The sequence below is a fragment of the Gorilla gorilla genome, chromosome 11 (assembly GCF_029281585.2).
Source record: "Gorilla gorilla gorilla isolate KB3781 chromosome 11, NHGRI_mGorGor1-v2.1_pri, whole genome shotgun sequence".
NCBI lineage: Eukaryota > Metazoa > Chordata > Mammalia > Primates > Hominidae > Gorilla > Gorilla gorilla.
The window spans coordinates 137713452-137726089 of NC_073235.2; the positions used below are offsets into that span (position 1 = coordinate 137713452).

The 12638-nt window shown below is 49.6% G+C and overlaps 1 protein-coding gene across 4 annotated transcripts in view; it reads left to right on the forward strand.

The window, feature by feature from the left end:
• The window catches only part of SH3BP4 (SH3 domain binding protein 4), a 104356-nt gene that overhangs the window by 67497 nt on the left and 24221 nt on the right, over positions 1 to 12638 (forward strand). Inside the window, exon 1 of one of the 4 annotated variants that reach the window (XM_055380617.2) lies at positions 8624 to 9273. The exons of 1 other annotated variant lie outside the window; for it this stretch is intronic. The gene's annotated coding sequence lies outside the window, so the exon portion shown is untranslated. Of the gene's footprint in view, positions 1 to 8623; positions 9274 to 9420; positions 9780 to 12638 lie in introns of those variants that run through there. 2 more of the 4 variants (XM_063695301.1, XM_063695302.1) reach the window with 2 other exon arrangements.

The following is a 12638-nucleotide window of genomic DNA, read 5'->3' on the forward strand; positions in this document are numbered from 1 at the left end:
CTTTGGTGTGCAATGCTGCCTTTGGGTTCCAGTTACTTTTTTAAACCCATTTTCCTGAGTGACTGAGTCATACCTGGTGCTGTTCTGGGAATTGGGGCACATCTGGGAACAGGGAGTTTGTTCACGGAGCTTACCTTCCAGAGGGAGCCAGGAAATAGACAAGACCTAAAGACAAAGCTGATTGAGGTAAGTCATGTGCCCTCAAGAAAACAGCAAAACCCGCTGAGCAGGGCTGCAGTGGCGAGTGGTCAGATCGACCTTTCTGGAACAGTGACACTGGCCTGAGATCTGGGTGGCAAAAGTTATCAGCCAAGTGACGTTCTGGAGCAGTGCTTGCCTGCCAGAGGGAACAGCTAGTGCAAGGGTCCTGGGGCAGGAACAGTTCCATTGTGCACCAGGAAGGAGCAAGGTCAGGCAGGGCCTCGGGGCCTAGTCAAGAGGTGAAATTTTGTTCTGAATGCAGCGAGATGCCCTTGGAGAGACTTAATTTGCTGGGTGCCCTAAGGAGAATGGTTTTGTTGGTGGGTGGGTGGAGGGAGTGGAACCAGGGAGCCCAGGAGGGCGCTGCAGGGCACTCAGGTGAGTGATGGTGCACACAGCCGGGAGCAGGTAATAGAGAGAGGAGATCAGACTGGAATACACTGGCTGGCAATCACACTGACTGGACACAGTGGGCTGGATTGGGGGCAGAAGAAAGGGAGAGATGCAGGGAAAGTCTCTTGTGTGAGGATGATGGGCTTGACGGTGGGAAGGGTGAATTTTTTTTTTTTTTTTTTTTTTTTTTTTTGAGATGGAGTTTCGATTTTGTTGCCCAGGCTAGAGTGCAATGGCGCGATCTCAGCTCACTGCCACCTCCGCCTCCTAGGTTCAAGCGATTCTCCTGCCTCAGCCTCCTGAGTAGCTGGGATTACAGGCATGCACCACCACACCTGGCTAATTTTTTACTTTTAGTGGAGGCGGGGTTTCACCATGTTGGTCAGTCTGGTCTCGAACTCCTGACCTCAGGTGATTCGCCTGCCTCAGCCTCTTAAAGTGCTGGCATTACAGGTGTGAGCCACCACGCCTGGCCAGGGAAGGGTGAGTTCTATTGTCACCACTGTTTCTGCTGCTGCTACCTTCTCAATTTAGAAGGCGGTCCATTCCATTCCTCCTTTTCCAGATGAGAGATCTGAGGCCAGAGTTCCCAGACTATACTCTAGAGATTCTTAAAAAAATAAAAATAAAAAATAAAAATCTTTAAAAGAGACAAAAGCAAGTTACATGTTCTATATGGAAATGTTGTTGTAAATGATATTTGAATTGACTATTGATCAGATTATGAGAAAGAAACTCAAGCTGGAGCTTGTGGACCCCCCGAGGGACAGCCACCGAATCTAGGAAGATTCTTCTTTGCGACATAAGGGAAAGAATGGGAAAGGCAGTGAAACAGACACCACTGAGCTGGGCAGACTCTGGCTTGCCCTGAAGCAGGTTTGTAGGAATGGGTGTCTTTAAAACAAGATTTTAGTTACTGAATTGAAAATGCCTAGATATAGAAATAAGTGACTTCTTGACCAGGTTCAGTAACTCATGCCTATAATCCCAGCACTTTGGGAGGCCAAGGCAGCAGATCACTTGAGGTCAGGAGTTCAAGATCAGCCTGGACAGCAGGGCGAAACCCTGTCTCTGCCAAAAAATACAAAAATTAGCCAGGTGTGGTGGCGCATGCCTGTAATCCCATCTACTCAGGAGACAGGGGCAGGAGAATTGCTTGAACCCAGGAGGCAGAGGTTGCAGTGAGCCGAAATTGCACCACTGCACTCTAGCCTGGGTGACAGAGCGAGACCCTGTCTGGAAAAAAAAGAGAAGAAAAAATAAGTGACTTCTCTTTTGCAGCAATAATCTCCTGAAAATATAATCGGAAAAAGAGACGGCATTCACGGCGATGACAACATCCAAACCCAAATTTAAAATATCATAATGTATTAAAAATGTTTTCTGCAAAGAAAACATTTTGAGTCCTCTTCCGACTACTACTGTTACTACTACAGCTAGTAGTTGTTAGTGGTAGTGCTGGTGTTACCCAACAGTTATTTTTAGTGCTTTTAGTTAACATCAACCCTAGAAGAAGTGCTTTTTGTGTACCTGTTATCTCATTGTGTTTTCATTGTTTCCATTTTGCAGTTAAGGAGTCCTTTCAAGGGCAAGTGATTTTTGTCCTGAGCCTCCCAGCTGGTGATTGGTAGTGCCAAGGCCCCAAGTCCATCAGCCAGACTCTAGGCAGAGTGTCCCACCCTCATAATCTTGACACCAGGGAGGGGCAAACTGTAGTCTGCCTCCTATTTTTTATAAATACATTTTTGTTGGAACATGATCCTACTCATTTATTTGTATCATCTACAGCTTTTTTTGGACCACAAGGGCAGAGCTGAGTCTTTGTGACAGAGAATATATGGCCCCACAAAGCTTAATTTACTCTCTGTCTCTTTACAGGAAAAGTTTGGCCCTCTCTGCCCTACACTGCTCTGGGACTCATATCTAAACCAATGGGGACCCAACCACATTTGTGGAAGAAAAGATGGAATAGTATAAAGATGTCACTTCTTGTAGAGCAGTACCCAGGGAATCCCAGTGGGAATATGTTTTTGCACATATTAGATGGTGGGAGACATTTTATTAAATTATTCTAAAGTTTATTTGGAAGAGGGCCAGGTGTAGTGGCTCACTCCTGTAATCCCAGCATTTTGGGAGCCTGAGGCATGTGGATCACTTGAGGTCAGGAGTTTGAGACCAGCCTGGCCAGCATGGTGAAACCCTGTCTCTACTAAAAAAAAAAAAATACAAAAAATATTAGCCAGACATGGTGGCACATGCCTGTAATCCCAGTTAGGAGGCTGAGGCAGGAGAATCCCTTGAACTTAGGAGGCAGAGGTTGCAGTGAGCCAAGATCATGCCACTGTGCTCTAGCCTGGGTGAAAGAGTGAGACTTTGTCTCCAAAAAAAAAAAAATGATAATAATAAAGTTTATTTGGAAGAAAAAAAAGGTAAAAATAACTGATAGGACTTTGAAATAGAATAGTGCATAGAAGCCAGACCTTCCATGTAGTCCAACACAGCAGAACTATCATGGTTAAATAAAGGTTGATATTGTGATAAATACAGGCAAACTAATGACACAGAACAGCCCCGATTCAGACCCTAGTGTCTGTACACGTTTAAAAATGCATTAAGATGACATCACATGAGTCAGAAGGGGACAAATTGTTCAGGAATTCATGCAGGAGTAATTGCTCATCTGTTTGCTAGTTAATTTTGTAACATCCCTCCCCGAGAAGCAAAATAAATTCTTTGTACATTAATGTCAGTCCACAAACCTTTTATTTTTAAGTAAAGGAAAATAGATGTGAATGTTTATTGAATTTGTCATCAAGGGAGGCCTTTCTGTGCATCAAGGGGAAATGACAAAGGAAAGATTGATATGATTAAATAATTGAGACTTTATCAAGTTACCAAATGGATTAGTGCAAGCAAGCACAGAGTGGGGGAGATATTTGCAGCCGACCTGCTGAGATTTTAGGATGTAATTGAGCAGAAGGTGCAAAATGATAATCCACAAGGTGGGACATAAGAAGTAGTTGCTACTTGGCTGGGTGCGGTGGCTCACACTTGTGATCCCAGCAGTTTGGGAGGCCGAGGCGGGCAGATCACTGGAGGTCGGGGGTTTGAGACCAGCCTGGCCAACATGGTGAAAACCCGTCTCTAATAAAATACAAAAATTAGCCAGGTGTGGTGGCGCACACCTGTGGTCCCAGCTACTAGGGAGGTGGAGGCTGCAGTGAGCCAAGATCGTGCCACTGCATTCCAGCCTGGGCGATAGAGCGAGACTCTGTCTCCAAAAAAAACAAGTAGTAGTTGATACTTGAACTATTTCTGACTAATGGTCAAAGGAGGGTGGATTGAAATGTTGAAAGCGGGTGAATCGAGACATTGACGGCCCATCCCCTCGTTGTCAGATGAGCAAGGCTTTTCTTGACCTGCTAGTTAGGGGTGAGAACCGGACACCCGCTGCTGTTGAGAGGATGGAGTCACAGTCTTCCAGGACTGCTTTTGGCAACCCTTCCTACTCTACTTGAAAGCAGTCCTAAGAAAATAACCCAAAATACTGAGTATGATTAGATACAAAGATGATCACTGCTGTGCCACTTACACTAGCAAAAATGTGGCAGTCTTGCTGGGAGGAGCAGGGTCAGGGTGGTGCTCCCTCTGCAGAGTTGCAGTTGGGGCCTGATGGGTCTGGTTGGGCCCCACTCCTTGACCTTGTCCCTCCTCACATCTTTCTAGCCAGTAGCCCATGTCTGCTACTTAGTGGAGTAATAAGACCAGGAGAAATAGGTGTACCTTTATTTTCATGTAACGGCAAAATGACTTTGCCCAAATCACAGAGCTGGAATTGGGAATCCTGGAGTTAGATCCACCAGGATTAGTACACAATTAGAGGTGCTCAGTCAAGTATCTGAGAGCGTCCAGAATCAGCTCAGCTGGCCTCCTTTTCACTTGCTCATAGCATGGCCTTACAAAGTTGCAAAGACCTGCTGGAATCAAGGCCTCATATTTCAGAATAATAATGGGAATTCAGGCTGGGCACGGTGGCTCACACCTGTACTCTCAGCACTTTGAGAGGCTGAGGCGGGTGGATCACCTGAGGTCAGGAGTTCAAGACCAGCCTGGCCAACATAGTGAAACCCTGTCTCTACTTAAAATACAAAAAAATAACTGGACATGGTGGTGGAGACCTGTAATCCCAGCTACTTGGGAGGCTGAGGCAGGAAATTGCCTGAACCTGGGTGGTGGAGGTTGCAGTGAGCCGAGATCGCATCACTGCACTCCAGCCTGGGTGACAGAGTGAGACTCCATCTCGGGCAGTGGGGTGCGGGGGGAGAAGAATGGAAATTCATTTTATAAAAAGCATTTTTGATTGTAGAAAAATCTTAGGAAAATTAAGAAAATTTTGAAGAGGAAAAGAGCTCTCCATACACTTGCTACCTAGAGATAAAGTTAGCATTCAGTGTGGAATTTACTCTTCTTTTTCTATAAAAGGTATTTTTTTGAAAACAAAGTAGAAGATTTTATTATACAATCTGTGGATTTAAATTTTTAAATATTATGTTGTAAGTATGGGTTTTCCATTCTATTAAATAGCCTAAGAAGAATTGTAATGGCTGCACAGATGTTTCTGGAGATACGGTGCCCTCAAGCTCTGTGTGAGGAACTAGGTTGCTCCCATCTCCATGTCACCAAGCACTTTATCTACATCTTTGATTTCCTAAAGACGGGTATATTGAGGGACAGTGGGAGGGGGGGAGGGACAGTGGGAGGGGGGGAGGGACAGTGGGAGGGGGGGAGGGACAGTGGGAGGGGGGGAGGGACAGGAATTCTGTCCCCTCTCATTTTCTTAGTAAATATTGGTCAAGGATGGATTTTTCATTGCTTTTTTGCTCTAGATATCTCGATTAGTAATTGATGGACATGTGAGCTCTTCAGTAAGGAAATTCATTCATTCATTCACAAATTGTACTCATTGCTTAGAGGCCAGATTCTTGATAAACTGGTGGTTAAAACTGCAGTTGCTCCCTTTCTTTGTGGCTGAAGGTCTGGCTGAGAGGCAGAGGCTAAAACAATAAACTAAGGAGTGACACCTTGCAAAGTCATCTCTCCTAAGCGACGCCCTGAGGGCCCATCCACAGTTTGCATGCATGGGGTTGGCAGGTCAGGCATCCTGGGGTGTGTTGGCGCTTTTTCAGCAGATCCACTGGGTGGGCTTTGCTTTCTGCTTGTGGCTTTTTGCAACGACTGTGGCATCCTCATGGCTGCTTTGGCTTCAGGGCTCCACTCACGTCCTCACAGTATGAAATTCCTTGAGCCTCAGACATGGCATGTGTGTGTCACTAATGAGAACTGTTGGTAGAATCAGGAACAGTATTAAACCCTAGAAGCCGCCTCCCCCTCTCCAGCCTGTTCAGATCCAGCATTTTCATCAGGGAAAGCCCCTTTCAATAAAAGTGAGGCCTCAGTTTTCTTATCTGTAAGATGTATGTGTGGGGCTGGCTAGCTCTGCAGTTTTCAGAATGGCACCTAAGATGCACTTTAAAACATTCCTTTGAGTTATTGTGTACTAGAAAAGATCTATCAAGTTGTAAAAAGCGGGTTGATTGATAAAGAAGTATTAATAACATTTGATTTTTTTTAAAGAAGATGGTAAGTCAGTGAGTAGTGTTTGGAGGGCACAAATCCTTCCAGTGCCGAAGCTTTGCGGTCTTAAGTGGCAGGTGGGAGCCAGAAGTCTGAGTACAACCCTCTGGCCAGCCCCAGTCAAATGAATGGGCCTCTCTGCTTGCTGCTCTTAAAACGTCTTCAGAGATAGTTGCACTTTTTATTTCTGGTCACTGGCTGGGGACCAGAGCTTGGAAGTATTTCTGGTCTGGGCTGATCACAGGGTCCTGCTTCACAGCCTGTCTGTTGTCAGCCATCTGACACGGGCGGGCCAGCCTTCCCATGTGATTCAAGGGGGCTGACAGCAGCCCATTGCCACAAATGTCTGCCTAAACCCCAGGCTTGATGAGCACTTGACAGGTACACACTGCTGTGTCTGTGAGCTCTTCATGATTCTCAGCGGCAGGGTGAGGGCAGGGAAGGAAGATGTAGGTGAAGAGCTTTGACCTAGGAGCGCGCTAGGGAAGTGAGCCAAGGTGTCTGCGGACTTCCAGTCCCATCCACACCCAGAAGACATGGTGGGGGCCCCCGCTCCTCTCCTGTGGCATTGGTTTCATGTGTGTGTCTTTCCAGCTTAATGATAAGCAGTCGAGGGAAGGTCCGGGTCCTGCTTTCCCTTGTGTATTTACTGGTCCTGAATGCACATGATGCTGAATTAATGTCTGAGTGCAACAGTCATCCGTGCCACAGATGGCACCAAGCACCAAGCTTCGGAGGCCCCCGCAGTCTGTGGGAGACAATCCAAGCTTGGGCTGGGCACTGCACTCAATGCTGGAAAATTATAAAGACAGAGCAGCCAAGTCACCAGCTTTCAAGGAAACGAGTGTAGTTAGGGAACTAAGAAAAAATAACAAGCATGATGAACAGTGCGATGCCCAGGATAAAAGCAGTAAATGCCTAGAGATGATGACGTGTGTCCAGGAGAGCTAGGAAAAGAGGTGGACTTCCATTTGCAAAGGCAAAGGCACTGTTTCAGGGGGTCATTCTCCAATCGGTAGGTTTTGATGTTGTAGAAACGGGGAGCCCTGTTGGGTCTTCAAGAAAGTGGGTGGGAAGAAAGGCACAAGGTCTGGAGATGTTTTGGAAGAAACAGTAGCTGTGTTTGGTGAGCGCATGGGATGTACGGAGGAAGGTGTGAAGAATCTGGAAAGCTTAGAATATCTCCCACAGACTGTGGGGGCCTCTGAAGAGTCTGAAGTAATGGTTGCTTTGAATGCAAGGAGATTCCGGGATCTGTGCAGTGTGCTGAGAACAACCCCACAGAGGGGATGGGGGGAGGGATGGGGCCAGGAAGAGAGGAAGCAGGGGAGAGGGGAGGCAGGAAAGGGAGGAGGCCAGGTAAGAAGAAGCTCAGGCCTTGAAGAGGGATTCGCACGCCCTCCCCTCCTCTTCCTGACCTGTCAGGGGATCCCCAGCCTCAGATGTTCTCAGTCTGGCCAGTGAAAACATCTGGAATCGTGACTCCAGCCGCGCTAGCCATCTCACTTTTTACAATAAAAACTGAGCAAGCAAGGAACACCTAGTGACGACTCATGGCCCTTGTTTTCCCTGCATCTCTGGAATCTGAGTCACCAGCTTGGCACCCACAGTTAATCCTTGAATGTGTGCAAGTTATAACCCGGTGTCTGGCACGGAGAACCTTAGCGCTCCTTCCCCTCCAGGTCTTCCATTCTTTTGCTGATTTGTCTCCAATACGGGTTCCCTCAAAACCAACTCTCTTCCATTTATTTCTGTCCCTAGTTTTGAGCACAGAGCCTCATTGCTAGAGCCTGGCACTCAGTAGATGTTCACTAAGGTGACCTCTGTGCGTAGTCCCAGGTAGATGTGGCACCCAGGATATGCCCACCTTTCTCAAACTCAGACTGGAACGCGTGGTCCTGCCCTCGTTCCTCATTTTTTCACTCTGTGGCGTGGTCTTGGCTCTGAATAACCGCTGCCACCTCCTAAACTGAACTCAGTTGTTTAGGGAAATGCACCCAGAGGGGCACTGTGAGTGAGTCTGATCGGCTGGCGTGCCTGTCGGTGGCTGCCCATGCCTTCCGATGGGCCTTGCTGTTTTCTCCCCCAGGAAGAGGCAGCCCCCCCGAGCCCCAGGCAGCATGTTCCTCCTGTGCCCTGGGTGCATTAGGCGAGATCAGGCGCGTTCAGGGTGGTATGACGCTAGACAGTGCTCCGGGAGCATTAGGAAAGATTCTGCTGATCAGGCTTCTGTAACAGGGCGGGGCATCTGCTAAGGTGGCGGGAAAGGTTTGGATTTCACTGCACCTGGGCTGGTCCTCGCTCTGAGTCGGAGCCTTGCATTCCCTGCCAAGCCACGCCCAGAAGCATCCTGGCAGGGACACCAGTCACGTGTTGACTCTACTTGGGCTGTTGCCCAGACCAGTCGGATCAGGACTAGGAGGCAGATTTCCGCGATTTTGGCTTTGGAGTGAGAGAGGAGGCTGGGGTGTTAACCCCGTGGTCTCCTCGTGGTCCCATCAAGTGACTCTGTGAAAGCCAGGAGTCCCTCCCACCCACCCCAGGCCCCGAAGGCTTCTCCACTATAGCAATGGGGTCCAAAGCTCGGGGTGCTGGGTGTCAGGCCGTCAGTAACAGGAGGACCGACCTGCTGGGGCGGAATGTCTGTGGGTTTTAGGGTCCTCCGGAATGCACTCTTGCTCGCGGAGGGAGATGAGCAGATGTGATGAGTTTCCATCGACAGAGCTGGTGACAGAAATTACAGAGAGCAGGTGGAATCTCCCGCTTTTTGTTTTCTAACCCGGAGGAAATCTGATGAAATCAACAAGATACTCCAGAAATTATCATCAAACGTGGAGAATGAGTCATTCTAAACAAGGCACACAGGGAATTGGCAGGGGAGGAGCAAGGGCAGTATTTATGCCTCGATCCCCTCCAGGCCAGCTGCTTTCCTTCTGCAGCGTTCAGGTTCGTGTCCGCAGGAGAACGGAGGAGAACATGAACGGTCTGTGCGCTCAGCCTGAGGTTCCCGTAAGACCTTCTCCACCCCAGACACGCTCTCGTTAGGTTGGTTTTTCTGGATTGGTTTGTTCTCTAATTGTTCCTTGGGGTAGATCATTGGCAGAGGCCACAGGGAGAATATTCTGTGATCTGGAGTCTGCGCGTGGCGTGACGGCAGCCGTAGCGGAGGGGGTGTGTGCGGCTTCTTGAGTTTGCCGCCGGAATCTGTCAGTGATTCCTTCTGTATGCAGTGATGTTGTCTGTTCAGACGCTGCCCTCTTGGTTCCTGGGGAGGAGCCAAGAGCAGCCTCTTCTGTCTCTGGATGAATCAGCCTTTGCACAGAAAAAGGAAAAACTTATCAGTTATGAGCTCAAATGCGCCTTCCTGTCTTCCTAGACCTGACCCCGGCTGGGAGGTGAAGAGGTGAGATGGAGCCTGCTCTTCTAGGGGGTCTTGAGATCCAGTGGTGGCTGTCCTGCCCAGGGTGGGCCCTGCAACTGCAGGCTGTCCTGGAGAAGTGACCACTGGGACCTGCTGAGTAGACGGTGGTCAAGCTTGTTGGGCTGTCCAGGTAAACCCGAGGTGCCCACCAAGGGAACCTGTTGGTGTTTTGAGAATGTGTGGCTTAGGTTTCAGGAATAGAGTAGAATTCCTAAATTCAGTCTCCTGAGTATAATCCTATCACATCAGCCATTTGGCTCCTTTAAAGATTATCCCAGGGGTACCTACCGAGTTACGTCTGAAACAGTCATCTTTGTTGAAACCGAATTCGTTCATTCATTCGGGTTTGAGAGCCAACCATGCACATGACAGGAACAGAAAAAGACAAACAGATGGTCTTATGTCCTGGGAATGCTCAGATTCTCATGGAGAAATTGGGCCAGGGACAAGTCTGTGCATGGTGTGTCTAGCGGTGGTAAAGGGCAGAGAAAGAGGATGGGGTGAGGGCCGGTTGTGTTGACATTTGAGCAAAGACCTGAGTGAAGTGAGGGGATGAGAGCATCTCGTGTCTAGGCTGGGGCCTTCTGGGCTGCGAGCACTGCATGTGCAAAGGCCCCGTGGTGGGAGGGGCTTGGTACCTGGGGAACTTCATGGAGACCAGAAGAGTCAAGTGGAGGAAGGCAGAGAACAGCAGGAAATGGGACAGGGGCTGATGATGTTGGGCTTCTAGGGCACTGGAAGCTGCTGATGAGAGCCCAGGAGCCTTTGGAGGGTTTCAAACAGAGTGTGGAGGGTGTCTGACTGACTTTTCAAAATGTTCCGGCTGCTAATTGAGGGGTGGACTCCAGGCCGCAGGCAGGCCTGCTGGAGAGGAGCTGATGACTGTAATTGCATCGAGAGATGACGGTGGTGTGGAGGTGCTGGGGAGAGGTCAGCTAGAGGTTGTGTTCTGCAGGTGGAGCCACCAGGAGTGCATGAGAGAGGGATGGGGCAGGGAAGACGGAGAGGGATGCTGGGCTTCTTGGATGGTTGGATGGAGCTGCCGTGCATGGCTGAGATGGGCGAGGCCAGGGGCAGGGGTTTGGGGCAAGCTCCAGAGTTGGCTTTGGATCCAGGAAATTCAAGATGCATCTTAGGTACTGAAGGGAGCACTTGGTGGGCAGGTGGGTGTCTGAGTCTGAGGTTCAGGAGCCACTTGTTAAAAGAATGGGAATGCAGCCATGTCCACCTGTGCTTTGAGGGGGCTCAGGCTGCCTGGGCATTTGAGTTGGTGGCTCCTTAGCAGTTTTCCTAGCCAAGGGGAGATAGCCACACCCATGAACACACCATTCTCTCTCATGGCACGTGCCTGGGAAGGTAGCTAATGTATGTTTCCTAATATTTCCTAATTTTAAAAATGTTTTATTGTACACATTTTCATACAAGTACATAATTTTAGGAAAGATAGCATAATGAACCTTTGGGAGCTCATTATAAAGTCAATCACAGCATTGTGCCTTTTACAATACTCCTTTTCTAATAAAGCAAGGACCAGTTCACGGGTGCGGCACTCGGGATGGGTGAGTCGGATCTGAGGCTCTGGGCCGTGGGCTCTGGGCTACCTGCGCTCCACAGTCCATGCACTGGTGGGTCACTCTAGGACCTCGCAGGGCTGGGAATCAGTGGAGCTAAGAGATGAGGAGAGAGAAGATGGGCTTCCTGGAAGCTTGGGTGAGGTTGAAGGAACAATGCAGAGGTGAATGATGTTGGGCCAGCTGGAGACACAGCAAGTTCCAGCGAATGTGGCCAGTGATTGATTGAAGGGTTGAGATCAGCAATACATAACCCTGGAGATACAGGTGGAGACTGAGTAGTGGGGGGCTTTGCATCTCAGGCCAGGGGAGAGCAGACTGATTTTTTTAAAAGCGGTGAGCACTGTCCAGAGGTGTTGGAGCAGGGCAGCAGTATGGCTTTGAGAAAATCAAGGGCTCACCAGAGGTGGATGGTGAGGAGCTTGAGGAGCTCCAGGGGCCCAGCAGCCACTGGCAGCGAAGGCCTGGGCAACTCTGGGCGTGGGAAGAAATAGTTAGCAAGACTGGTAGCAGAGAGTGTTTTGTCAGGCTCACGTCTTGGCTGCGTTACCCTGGGCAAGTTGCTTTAGTGATCTCTCCAAGCCCGTTTTCATGGAATCTGCAAAGTGCAGCCAAGTCTGGTACCTGCTGCCTAGGGCCCTTGAGGACGCAGTGGGATGGTGCCTGGTGGAGGTTGGAGCGCAGCCTGTGTTGTAAGGGGAGGACACATAACCGTCAGCGTCCACGTCTGTTTGTTAGATGCTGTTAGAATCCATCAGGGGAAGTGGGTGATCCAGGGGAGATTGAGAGGTTATCACCCAGAGGTGGCCAGTGAGCGTGGCCACACCAGGCTGAGCTGGGAGGAGGAGGAGGGGTGGGAGGGGAGAGGATTCTGCTGTAGGAAAGAGGACAGAGCTGACATCCCAGTGAGGAGCACACAGGGCAGCCCTGGGATGCTGGCTGCATTCTCCATCCCTTGCCAGCCCCCTGTAGATGCAGTGGTGTCTGGAGGAGCAGAGCTTCCCTTTCAGCCCTCGGTGTGACTCCACCTGCTCAGGAAGGTTTTGGGAGTGGAGAGCCCTCTGCACTCAGTCCACACCAGGGCTGGCTGCCCTCTTTCTGTACTGTAAAAACGGCCCCAAGGGTGCGGACAGGGGGCACCTCTGTTACTCACCCCTGAATGTCTGGATGGGTGTTACAGCTACACTCAAGGATGGCCTGCCTCTGGCCCTGGGGAGGAAGCTGTCAGTCTGGGGATGTACAGAGCATTGAGGGCCACAGGACACACGTCTCCCACCTGCTATGTGGAGGGGAGGGCTGCCTGTGAGTGAGCTCAGTGGTGCCCGTGGGAACATGATGGCTTCTGAGCCCTGGGAGTGGGACTTCCCTGCTTGGCTTCTCTCGGCCTGAAAAGGGGCGAGGGTGGCAGAGTCCACAGT